The sequence below is a fragment of the Brienomyrus brachyistius genome, unplaced genomic scaffold, assembly GCF_023856365.1.
Source record: "Brienomyrus brachyistius isolate T26 unplaced genomic scaffold, BBRACH_0.4 scaffold79, whole genome shotgun sequence".
NCBI classification, from domain to species: domain Eukaryota; kingdom Metazoa; phylum Chordata; class Actinopteri; order Osteoglossiformes; family Mormyridae; genus Brienomyrus; species Brienomyrus brachyistius.
Genome location: NW_026042354.1, coordinates 345,013 through 357,199, shown reverse-complemented (window position 1 = coordinate 357,199; position 12,187 = coordinate 345,013). Strand labels below are relative to the sequence as shown.

General features: G+C 44.3%; 1 long non-coding RNA gene across 1 annotated transcript; it reads left to right on the top strand.

The window, feature by feature from the left end:
* The first annotated feature begins 251 nt into the window (after positions 1-251).
* LOC125726923 (uncharacterized) lies at positions 252-2,934 on the top strand. Its single transcript, XR_007388463.1, has 4 exons — positions 252-492; positions 787-888; positions 2,425-2,485; positions 2,583-2,934. It is a non-coding gene; the product is annotated as an uncharacterized LOC125726923 (long non-coding RNA).
* Positions 2,935-12,187: the final 9,253 nt, after the last annotated feature.

The window sequence follows — 12,187 nt, the reverse complement described above, 5'->3', positions numbered from 1 at the left end:
TTTAGTAATTAAATATTATTGATGTTAATTTGAAAACTGACGCAGTAACTTACTGTAGTGTACAGACATATATGTAACATTTTAATATGTAAAAAAAAAATCCCACTATATAAGTAGGCTGTATCAAACATGCTTATTTTATTATTAGTTTAAGTTTTATCTGTTGAGCATAATCTTACCTTCAGACGCAGAATATCTTTATATTATTCCAGAATCATATTCACGTCTCTTCTTCTAGATAAAATGGCGACTCTGCCGAGAAGGATCCAGCTGCAGACAAAAAAAAAATGTATTTTTGCTCGTTTTGCTGCAAAGTCTTATTAACCATCTGACAGTTACGTGTATTTAGTTAGAAGCCGTAGGCGCAGTAATCCTTACACTTCGTATTGTGTTTTCTGATATTACAGTTGCCATTACATTAAAAGGAACATTGTTTTATAAACCAAATTGTAAACATGGATCCCCGTTTAAAAGCGGCTTTGCTTTTTCAAGGTATGTTGCATCCGATTTCATGCGCAGTGAGTTTGTTGATTTTTACTACATATTTTCGATAATCTTTATAACAAATTCTTTTAATAATTTCACCAGCATGACAAGTAGATAGTAATAAGCATTGTTTTTAATAAACATCGTTTGTTGGTCTCTGTGGTTTGTCTCAGGTTTTCAGTTTATTTTAGAGGCTTTTAATATTTTACTTAGACCTTTTTCATATGCATGCTATCAGTATGGAATAAATTGCTTATAATTTCATTCAGTTGATTTATACTAGTATATTTTTGCTTACAGACAAAATTATACGGCGGTGCACACTACCATGCCGGGACAAGGTACATTGTCACCCGGACTTGGCTTCCTCCCTACAACTGTGAGCCACTTCAATCCCTTCCTGTAAGTACAAATTTTCCTGGGTGATTATTATTTAGAACTAGTGTAAGAGTACTTCATGTAAAATATTGATCTCCATTTCAGAATGATGCAGAGAGGAAGGACATTATCATGTTCCCACTATGGACTCCTGGGCATTTTTAGCTTTGTGTATGTAGGAGCACATCAATACCATACAATACACTTAACCGAATAAAATCCCAAAAGTCTGAGGATGTTAGGATTTTAAGATTTTATTGTAATTGTGTCAGTTACATCTTGGTACAGCTTTAATTTACGCATTTTAAGCCATGGGCAACTACTGTGAATCATTGACTGACTGTTATTGCAATGGCATTGCTTAACACCTTGAGTAACTGTCTCTTAGGTGATGAAGCCAGGTATAAAAGAAATGTTCTTTCTCGACTCATGATGTGCTAAGTAAAGGACATGATTTGGTGGCCACCAATATGTGTCACTCTTGAGGTCAATTTTCTGTTTATGTTAGTGTGCAGGAACCTGTTCAGTGTTCCAGGTTAAGTACATTTTAGATCACGTTCTGATCTATTTTGTGTTCAGCATGTCTTCAGTTTATTCAGTGAATTCACATGCTTACTTGACAGACCTGTACTGTGGAGTACAGCCTTTTGAGTAAAAGGTGATACATCAGATGTTAAATCAGATATTTAAATAATAGTATTAAAATACCTAGAAGATGAGTTCTGACAGTAGAATTGGTTTATCCGATATAGTTACCAAATTATGTCATTAAATTGCAGTTCAGTCTGAATAAATGTGTCAGCTAAATGCTGTAAATGTTAAAATATGATGAAACAGAAATTACAGAACTTCTGTAGAGGTTGATCAAGACTAAGCATATGAATGTACTTTCGGGTCAGTCCATGCCAAATCAACCAGGGGCTCCATGGGCATCATTCCTGGTTTTGATGAAAACTTGGTATTTAAAATTTGATCCTTATAGAGAACACTGAAAATTCCCCAAGTTTTATTGAAAAATTCTGATGCAGTCCAAAGTTATGGCCCTTTCAAATTTGGGTGCCACGCCCCTTTTTTGCACTCGTGAATCACGCATGTAATTTGTAAGGGTTTTCAAGAGACCATATGTTCGCTTCTAAGCATGCTAGAGAGCTGAAAATTGCTCTCCTGGTATACTTTTCCCTGCTCTTTCAGAATCTGGCATTAAAATTAAGCTCACGGGAAGCACTTCAAAGCTATGGACTTGCAAAAATCAGTTTTTGGTTCACTTTGGACTGCATCTGAATTTTTCAATAAAACTTGGGGAATTTTCAGTGTTCTCTATAAGGATCAAAATACCAAGTTTTCATCAAAATCAGGAATGATGCGCATGGAACTTTTCTGGACATTGGTTGATTTGGCACGGACTGACCCTTTCACATTTTGCTAATTGTGTACAGGCTGTGTTTTTAAGCCTGTTTATAAAGAACATGCTGCTGCAGCATTAACAGTTAACAGTTGTTAACAATTAATACTTTATTTGTACTAGCAGTAATTTCTGTATGTTATATCTTAAAATAACAGGAAGTTTGCAGAGAATATCAGTCCAGGGGAGTGGTCTGAAATGAATGGCTTTGAGTTGGAGGTATGTGATCATGTGTGTGATTATATAGAGATTTTCTAATACAGGTATATTGATGAAATGTGATTAAAGAGTGTTTTATCCCATTGTGATAATAAAGGGGTTTCCAAGCCAAGACTTTGAGGTTGACTGTGGCATCTACATGTTGATGGTAAGATTCGTCATTCAGATATTTTTGGACTGTCAAGATGCTTTTGAGAATAAGTCATGAACATTGACATTTATTTTTTAATTGACAGTCTGCTTTATATGTGGTGCTGGATGCTCCCTTTTATTACACCATAGTAAGTAGCTCTTTTTAGAGAGCAATAAAGTATGTGTGCAAAGAAGTCACTAAATGACACTAAATGCACTAAATTGATTTTTAATAGTTAGACATGCCGAAATTGCGGAAATGGTGGTGTAAGGACATAAAACTTATAGGTCCTGCAGGCCCCAACTCTGATCAGCCTGCATCAGTCTATTTCAGAGCTCCGCTGGCCCAGGCAAGACTGGACTCAACTCTTCAAACCACCCCTTTTAAGGAAGGCAAAGGCCTGCCGGCTCCTGAGAAACTGGATAGGAATAACTGGAGCAACACAGAAAAAGCAAGACCTTTCACCCCCCGGAGTGACCAGAGCCCTACAGTCAATCCACAGCAACAACAGCTGTCAGCCTCCAGACACAGACACCTTTTCCACTATAAACAGGATAACTCACCACACATAGATGTTAGGCACAAATACACGCGTGTTTGGTCTCGTTTGAATAGGCATGAGACGAGGAGTATTATACTCTCAGATTTTAGGCAGTATAGTTTTCCCTAAGAGAACTATAGAAACTTCGGCTAAACCCACCAAACTGAGAGAGCCTCTCACATGGCTGAACAAGGGGATTACGACCACCCCCTAAAGTGATCTGATTGGCTGGGGACCTGAGAACCAAGGCCAACAATGCCCCTAAAATTAACCATTGACCGAAATTGGTCAGTCTTCAGAGACATGCCATTACCTGGTTGGGATACTTAAGGAAGGGCCTCAGAAGAATTCTGGGAGTCACTCTGTAATCAGAGCTCCCACAGAGAACTGCGTGAAAGTCCATCTGTAGTCAGATACTTTCCGCAGAACTTTGTGCACTCTCAGCTGAGGAATGTGATTGTTTAATATTGTATTTGTCCAAATGCATTTACAAGTATGTGGCCACATGTCAATAATTGTATATTGTAATATGTTTAATAAATGTTGTCTTGATTACTTCATGACTGTCTGATTTGCTAACTTCTCTATAAACTTTCCAGATTGGACTTCTATCCTGATTAGGACTAAAGTGGTAACTACTATCTTGCAGCCTCTGGGTTAAATCCCCTTTATCCGGGTCCCAAACTCGACTGCCCAAGTTAAGTTAGGTGGATACCAAAACCACACCTCTGGAGTTCGCACACGCTCAGTTACGGGCCGACTTAACCTCTGAGGTCAACACATGCTGATGAAAGGTACCGGTCTACCCTCTGAGGGGCGTACACACTATGTTCCTAGGCACCGGGCATAGTCCCTGAGACGCTCACATGGTAAGACAATGGGCGGCATCGGCGGAGTCCCTGAGACGAGCCCAAAGTAAAACCTCGTACAAACTACCGCAACAAAAGGTGCGCCGTCACAGCCGCTGAGGTTGACACATGTTATGATATGGGCTGCCCCCGGCTGAGCCTCTGAGGTGAACGTACGTGTGGTTCGGGTAAACATCGGCTTAATCTCCGAGGCACCCACATGCTCAGTAATTGGCAGACACTGAGCCTTTGGGGAAATTATATAGGTCGAGGGACCCGAATAATCAGAGGCTGACATTTGTCTTAAATGGTGGCGATTTCCGTACCTTTAAGACAAACCCTGTGGAACAGGCCCACGGATCGCCCTGTCGGCCGAGGCGAATCTGGCGGACTCCTTCGTCAGGGGTAAACTAGTATTGGTAATCTAAAGGAGAGTCCCGAAGTAATCCGAACAACATAAACGTCATGACTACAATATACTGAAATAAGGTCATTAATAAAATGGAGTCAGATATGTGTCTAAAAGAATATTTTGTATATTAAAAAGGGTAAGTAATTCCCAGGAGCGCTTGGAAGGACCAACACGCATTCACAGCCTTCGGCTGCGCCATTGGATTCCGCCATTGGGCCAGTGGGCGGCTCCCTACAGTGGTGCCTGCTGCTAATGGAAAACTTCGATCTCCGAAGGTCAGTGTGTGTGTATCTGTTAAATTTGACTGAAAAATGAAATTAAAGACACATTATTAATATCAGTATTTCTCCATTATAAGTTATGGGAAGGTATTTGCACACTGGACAAAGGAATCAGACGCTGTGCTGAGAGGTGAACATGCACCTGTATTCAGACTAAGAAAGCGCAAATCTGTGGAACTTAGCCTGGTCAGTGCACACTTTAAACCTTACTTTTAGCAGTAAATTGTTTTACTTCTGAAAAAGTGTTATAATAATGTTTCTTCCTATGCTTCTGACAGAAACCAGCAGAAGGGATGTGCTGGATGGAGACAACATAGAATCCAAGGAGCCATTCCTCTTTGGTTTTCAGGTCCAAGAGGACATGGAATTATTTTTACAGGCCTGTGTTGACCAGCGGGGCCTTCGGGTTAATGGTGTCTGTTATAAGAATGATTAAATTACTGGCACATGAGTGTGTTGATTATTATTTTTTTATTTCATCCTGTTTGTTGTTGCCTTCTAAATAAATGTAACAGTTTATTAAATATAATTATTACATGTCGATCATCATTTATACAACTAGTGTATGTATGTGTGTATATATATAATATATATATATTATTTTCTATATATATGTGTATGTTTATAACAGTTAAGATATCATGACACATACTAGATCAGACCATATATATATATATATATATATATATATATATATATATATATATATATATATATATATATATATCCATCCATCCATTTTCCAAACCGCTTATCCTACTGGGTCGCAGGAGGTCCGGAGCCTATGTGTATATATATATACACACACACACAAATAAATTATATATATATATGTGTATATATATATTATATAATATTGTTTTATATATACATTAGTGTATGTTTATAACACTTAAGATATCTTATGACTTTATATGTATATATACGCCCGGCTCGTCCGATCCTCGTGTGTGCCACGCCCCCTGATTATGCTTCCCTGATCTTCCCCAGCTGTGTCCGATTATATTCGTCCAGTCCTGTCTATTTCAGTCCATGTCTTGCCGTAGTTCATTGATGTTACTGATGTTTGTTGATGTCAGTGCCTGCGTTTTGCCCCCTTTGGTCCTGCCCGTCAATAAATCACCGTTTTCCCCGTATTCCGCCTGCCTGCCTGCTTCCTGCCCACTCGCCTGCCCGTGCGATCACCCGCTTCACCTACGATCGCAACCACCGATCGTGACATACATATACACATATATAAACTTTTCTATAATGAACAAAAACATGTGTTTATTCGCCAGAATTTTACAACTGACGTTCTACTGTAACAGAGTGGAGATCGCGTGTTTCCTGTGGAGCTCCACTTTACGTCGTAAAGATTAGCCCCACTTTACGTTCTTAAAGATCACGTGTTTCCTGTGGAGCTGACATATTTTCTGTGGAGCTCCACTCTACAGTCTTCTGCAGCTGGACCCTCTTGGCGCTACTTTCACTTTCGTTTACAGACAGGAAATTATCAGCTCCGTATAAAACAAGAAATGGACACGGACTCAGCGGCTCAGCGTAGGGTTTTGGGGGGACATTATCCATGTGACTGAATGTTTAATAACAGTAAGAGTAATCCTGTTATAATACACATTCAGGATTATCATGCATGTAAAAAGCGGTACAGCAGTAACACTTAAGTCATTAACAGTGACGATTTGAGAAATTTATAAATGGGGGGCTCAAAGACAAAACTGTAATTCTATTAAAATGTATTAACTGGTACTACAAAGTTAAGGTTAAACTAAACACTTGAATCATACTTAAACAGAACTCTCGAATTTCATCTACAGTTTGCAGTGACATCATATCTGTTACGGGCGGAGCGTGAGACCCGAGAACCCCGCCTACCGCGTTCATCGGACCCTGCTCTGCCGCTCCCCGCGTGTCTGCACTCCGTCTGCGTATCCATGTAATAACTTATTTTGGAATTTACCTGGAAACAACAAATGCTATTTTCTGATTGGCTGGTAGGTGGCTATTAACTCTGTATAACTCGGGACAGCTATGAACTCGGCGGAAAACTCCATTCCGTATGCCTCCGTAGTATGTAGTAAGATCCCCTTAACCACTGGCCACTGAAAACTTCTTAAGTATTAACTGAAAAACATAACAGTATGCTACATTATCTGTTAATAAACACCCTCACTGCCATAAACTATTATAACACAAACTGTTTATCAATGGAAAAATTAAAAATATATACTGATCTTCCAAGATCTTAGAGGTCTGACGTGGTAGTATGTGGCTGCATTTTCAGCCATATCAGAGTTTACCCTGCATTTATGCCAGTGGATTGTTCTTTAAAGAGAGCATCTTTGGGGAGAGTTTCCCACTGTCGAGTTCCAGTAGAGGTTTTTGGAAGAATTCACATGTGTGTCTCAGTGGCTTGGGATAGCTCAGATTCATGACATATATCAGCATGCGTTTGGGACACTTTGTAATTCTGCAATCACCTGTGTCCCCCTCCCCAAACAATCCCTGCCTCTAACAGGCTGCCATCTGCAGAGCCCCCTTTGGCTACAATCTTCAGTGTGTGGTGTTTCAGGTCACCGGAGTTCAGTTCGCCATGAGAATCCTGAATTAAACAAACGTACCTGTAATGGACAACACCATGTATATGATACAGCTTGCAAACCTGTCCTCTTCTTCCCAAACAGTGTTTATTAATTCTAACAACTACACCACCAAGGAAATGTTTTTTAAACCATGTTTCTGAAAACTACAGGATTTGAAGTGAAAGTCATGTTACAAAAAACTCAGTGGAAAAACATTGTTATAGGAATAATTACAGGGTTGTTCCATGTCCCTCAGTAACCAATTTTCCATAAATCCTACACACTTCAGTCTCAAAAATGCAGAATAAATACCACGTGCTCCCATGTAGCCGATTCTGTGATGGGAGACGGGGGTCAGGGTGACACTGTCATGACCTGCTCGTCGGCTCCTCGTGTGTGCCACGCCCCCTGCTTACCCACGTGTTCTTTCCCGATTGTACCCAGATGTGTCTGATTATTTTCAATCAGTCCTGTGTATTTAAGTCCTGGTCTTCCCAGTTTCCCTTGTCTGTCATTGATGTTACGTGATTTTCGTCTACGACCGATGTTTCCTGTCCGTAGATCCCCTAATGAATCCCCGTTCACCCAGCTCTTGCCTGCTCGCCTGCTTCTCTGCCTGTTGCCCTGTCCGTGCGCCTCACCCGCTATCGCCGATCGTGACAGACACAGCCTGAGTCTTTGATAAACTTCTCAAAATCATTTATCAATAACTAAACCACCTAGCAGGCTCCACATTTGCATACTGGTACCTTTAGAGTTATTCTATATAACAAAACCAAAATGTTTGATAGAGATCACCACTTGGTAAGAGCAGACCTTAAATTGGAAAAAAACAATTGCATCTGGTTTGACCAGCTTGAAAACAACGTGCCTTGTTATTTATTTTTTTCCATCAAAAATTACTGATTAAAAGGTCAAATACATGTTTGTGGGCAAAACATTGTGGCAGATGTACGCTGTACTACACACGACAGGGAAAAGGTGTGGCAGATGTACACTGTACTACACACGACAGGGAAAAGGTGTGACAGATGTACGCTGTACTACACACGACAGGGAAAAGGTGTGACAGATGTACGCTGTACTACACATGACAGGGAAAATTACTCAGCTTTATTAGCAGCCTTTACACAGACTTCCGAGTATAATAAAAATCCCAAATATCGGGCTACACAGAATCTTTTAATTAAATACATTTAGAAAAACGGCATTTTCAGTGAAATCTTCTCCTTCTAAAGAGCAAAGATGACTAAGCCCAAGAATCATCTTTTCCAGCGCAGGCCAACATGCAGCGCAGCCCCCACCACACAGGCTTCCCCTTAGCCTGGTCCAGCTGCTCGGGTCCCAGGCAATGAGGATCCTGCGAGCCGGATCACCATCAGGGAAACACACCACATGGCCGCAGTGCTGTGACTGACGCTCCCTCACCATACAGGTAATGTACCACATCCAGGACTCCCAGGGTGACCCTCCGGCTCATCAGGAGACATTTGAGGGTCGGAGGCAGGACCGGCTCTCCAGCCACCGTAAAAACTTCACACGGCTCCAGGAAAGCAGACAGGACTCTTCTCCTCTCCCCGTGAGAGTAGTTCTGCCGCAGCTGCCCGCAGGAGGACTACATGCATGATGGAGGGGGTGGGGGAAAGCCCTCGGAGCCTCATCTCCGGAAGAGCCGACACTGCCGGAGAGTCAGTGGGGTCCGGCCTGTCGGGGATGGGGGCCGGTGTGGTGCTGAGGGTCACCCGCCGCACGGCGGTACTCGGGTCCGAATCTGAGTCGGCCCGTCTGGGGAGGTGCAGGGAAAGTCTTTATCTGGAATATAACAGGATTTATGTTATTTTGATTTATGATTAAAAGGGAAATATCTACGCAGTTAATTTAGTACTGAGAGGTGCTTAAAAAAAGTTTAAGATTTTAATTATATTTCCGACTGTTACTTCCTGTGTTTTATGCGAACAGCGCTCAGGCTGAAACACACTTTCACACATGCGGATCTCAAGCTCAGCAGGTCGGTCAGTCACCGCAGCTCCTCACCAACCAGCCTGCAAACGTTTCCTGCGCCAAACAGTAACATTGCGAGTATACACGTTATCTTTCCCACTATCCATCACTCACACTGATTTCACACACTCGCATGCTGCAGTGCCTGTGCGCGTACCTGCCGTTACACAGACATACGGACACTGCAAACAGCACTCGGTAGCTCAGGGTGTCTGCGAGTGCACACTGCTGCGCCTGGAGCGGGAGCGAGCGGCCCCCACCATAGAGTGAATACTGCCTGGCGTCCCTAACGTTACTGTTCACACTACCTCACCCGCCGGTGAATCACACAAACACACCTACGGGAAGCTTGGTAACTCCAATTAACCTCAGCCTGTTTTTGGAGCGGTACTGTGGCCTGGCCCTGGGGACGAGGTGGAACAAGCTGTGGCCATTGTTACCAAGTGCCACTCAATGTTGACCCCACGATGAATGAGCTTTTCCAACAAGGACCCGTCACATCAATAAATGTGTGCAAACACACCCATGAACCTACAGTCACAGGCATGAATCAGCAGCCATTCTACCTGCAGTTCAGACTAGGTCACCCCTCTGAAGCTGAGCAGGTTTGGGCCTGGCCAGTACATGGATGGGAGACCAACTGAAAAACCTGAGTTGCTTTGGAAAGAAGAGGTGTTGATGTGGCCAACAGATCAGTCCATGCTGTGGTCTGTGTGGATCCCAATACCCCAGTGCAGTGTCAGGGACATGGTGCTGTTATTCAGATGAGATCATGTGTGTCCTGGGATCATAAAAAATCCTGGGGGGTCCTTTGAAAGAGTAGGGGTGGTACCCTGATGTCCTGGCTAACACTGCCCACTGTGGCCTTTTCAAATCTAACAGGTGAATTCTCTCCTGCCCCTTCACCACCTTAGCTACTGTGTGGTGGGTGTACTGGTGCAGAATGGCTGCCGCTGCGTCATCCAGGTGGGGGCTCCATTATGACTCCCCATTGGTACTGTAAAGCACTTTGTGTGTCCTGAAAAGCGTTATATTCATTCATGAATGCGTGTTCCGTGTTCCTTCCCAGCCAGAGCTGAGATTTACACAGTGAACTGCATGTGGCTCGGTCCTGTCTCCACAATGACTGACCCTCCCTCTGGCCTGGGATACACACAAATGAAAATAGTAATGCAAACTTTCCATCCAAAACACGGTCGCTTATGATTCGAACTGCGTGCTTCAGACCTACTGCAGACACATTTTACTTTATTTTCCTTTCCTTATATCACGAGGCCTATGAAGCAAAGCCTTCATTTATGGTCCAAATGTAAAATTAATCAGAGCAGATGATACATAAACTAGGAATGAAGCATAGATCCGCTTCCTTATAATTTAATTCTGAACCTCTTATATTTAGTAATCTATGTTTTGTCTCCACCTAGTGGCCTCCCAGAAAAGTACACATTGTTTCCGGAAGGATCGCTTGTTCTGTGAATTAACGTGTCCAGTGGATGTAAGAAATATAACAGCAGCTTGATAGAGAGATATTACAACTGACTGCAGTCACTGTATAGAATGTTATCCAGAGGCCCCCCAGGGCATGGGAGCCCCCGAAGGACGACCGCAGGGAGAATAGCAGCCCTCACCCAGAAAAGGGCAGAGGAGAGCTCCGGAGGGAGGCCATCCGGCAGCCACAGTGCAGGAGCCCCAGGGGGCCGTGGCGGCGAGCTCGCAGGCTCCGCCGGCGGCCGGCCCCACCAGGGCAGACCAGGCCCTGGGCCCAGAGATCCAAGGGCCCCCCCACCCCCCAGCAAGGGCCCAACAGAGCCAGGAGGGCCAGATCCCGCCAGGCAACCGCCGAGGGTGAGCCAGCACCCACCCGAGCACCCAGCCCCGGACATCGAGAACCACCAACGCACCAGCGGCCGGGGGCCCCATCCACCGGCAGGGAGTGTGGCGGGGGGGAATAGAGCCCGAGATGTTATTTCAGGTGGAGTCTAGGACCCAACCTGACACATGCGTATAGACAAACAGGCACACACATATACAAGCATACGTTCCCACCCTCATGCAGACATAAACAAATATTTACACATTCACCCAACATGGAGACACACAGAAATGAACGCTGTACACATACTCTCACTCCCCATATATACTCTATGTGGACCCCTCTGGCGAGGAGACCAGAAGATCACCCCGGACCCCTCAGCAGCCGAGAAGCCCACCAGCCCAGACCCCGACCAGACGGCCAGCTCTTCCTCTCTCAGCCCCCAGCTCCAAATAGCGAAGAGAAAACGGGGTTGTGAAAAGACCCCATGCCCCCCTTCGCCCGCTCAGATGTGGTATTGGTGTGTGTTGTTCTAAAGTGCTTTTAAAACAGGTGAAGGGCATAGCGATAACCATCCCCTGCCGACCAACAGCTGGTGTTAGCTCGGCCCCTCACCAGAACCCTCAATGTCTATGTGTGATTAAAATTGAGATGTGGGCCTTGGCACCAGAGGTAAGGCTGAATGAACAGACCGCCCTCTGGATGCCATACTGTGTGCCCACCCCCAAGGCCCTAAATGTATGTGTCATGAGAGAGTAAGTAATGAGAGTGTCTAAGTTGTGATGTATGATTGAGATGCAGGTGGTCGCGAGGGGACAGAGGAGGGATACCTCCCCCGTATCCCAGCAACGCACCTGCACCTCAAAGCCCTACATGTGTGGTGGTGTGATGGAGCGGGAGGAGGGAGGCACTTCGGGATGGGGAGGAAAGGAATGCCCCCCCCCCCCCCCTCTGGAGCCAGCTCCCCCGCTGACCCCCATAGGCACCCCCCGTTCCCCGAAATCCACCCAGGGCGGGGGGCCCAGGCCCATCCAGACCGGGGCCCAAGGCAGCGGCACCACCCGGCCCCACAGAGCCCAAGGCGCCCCACC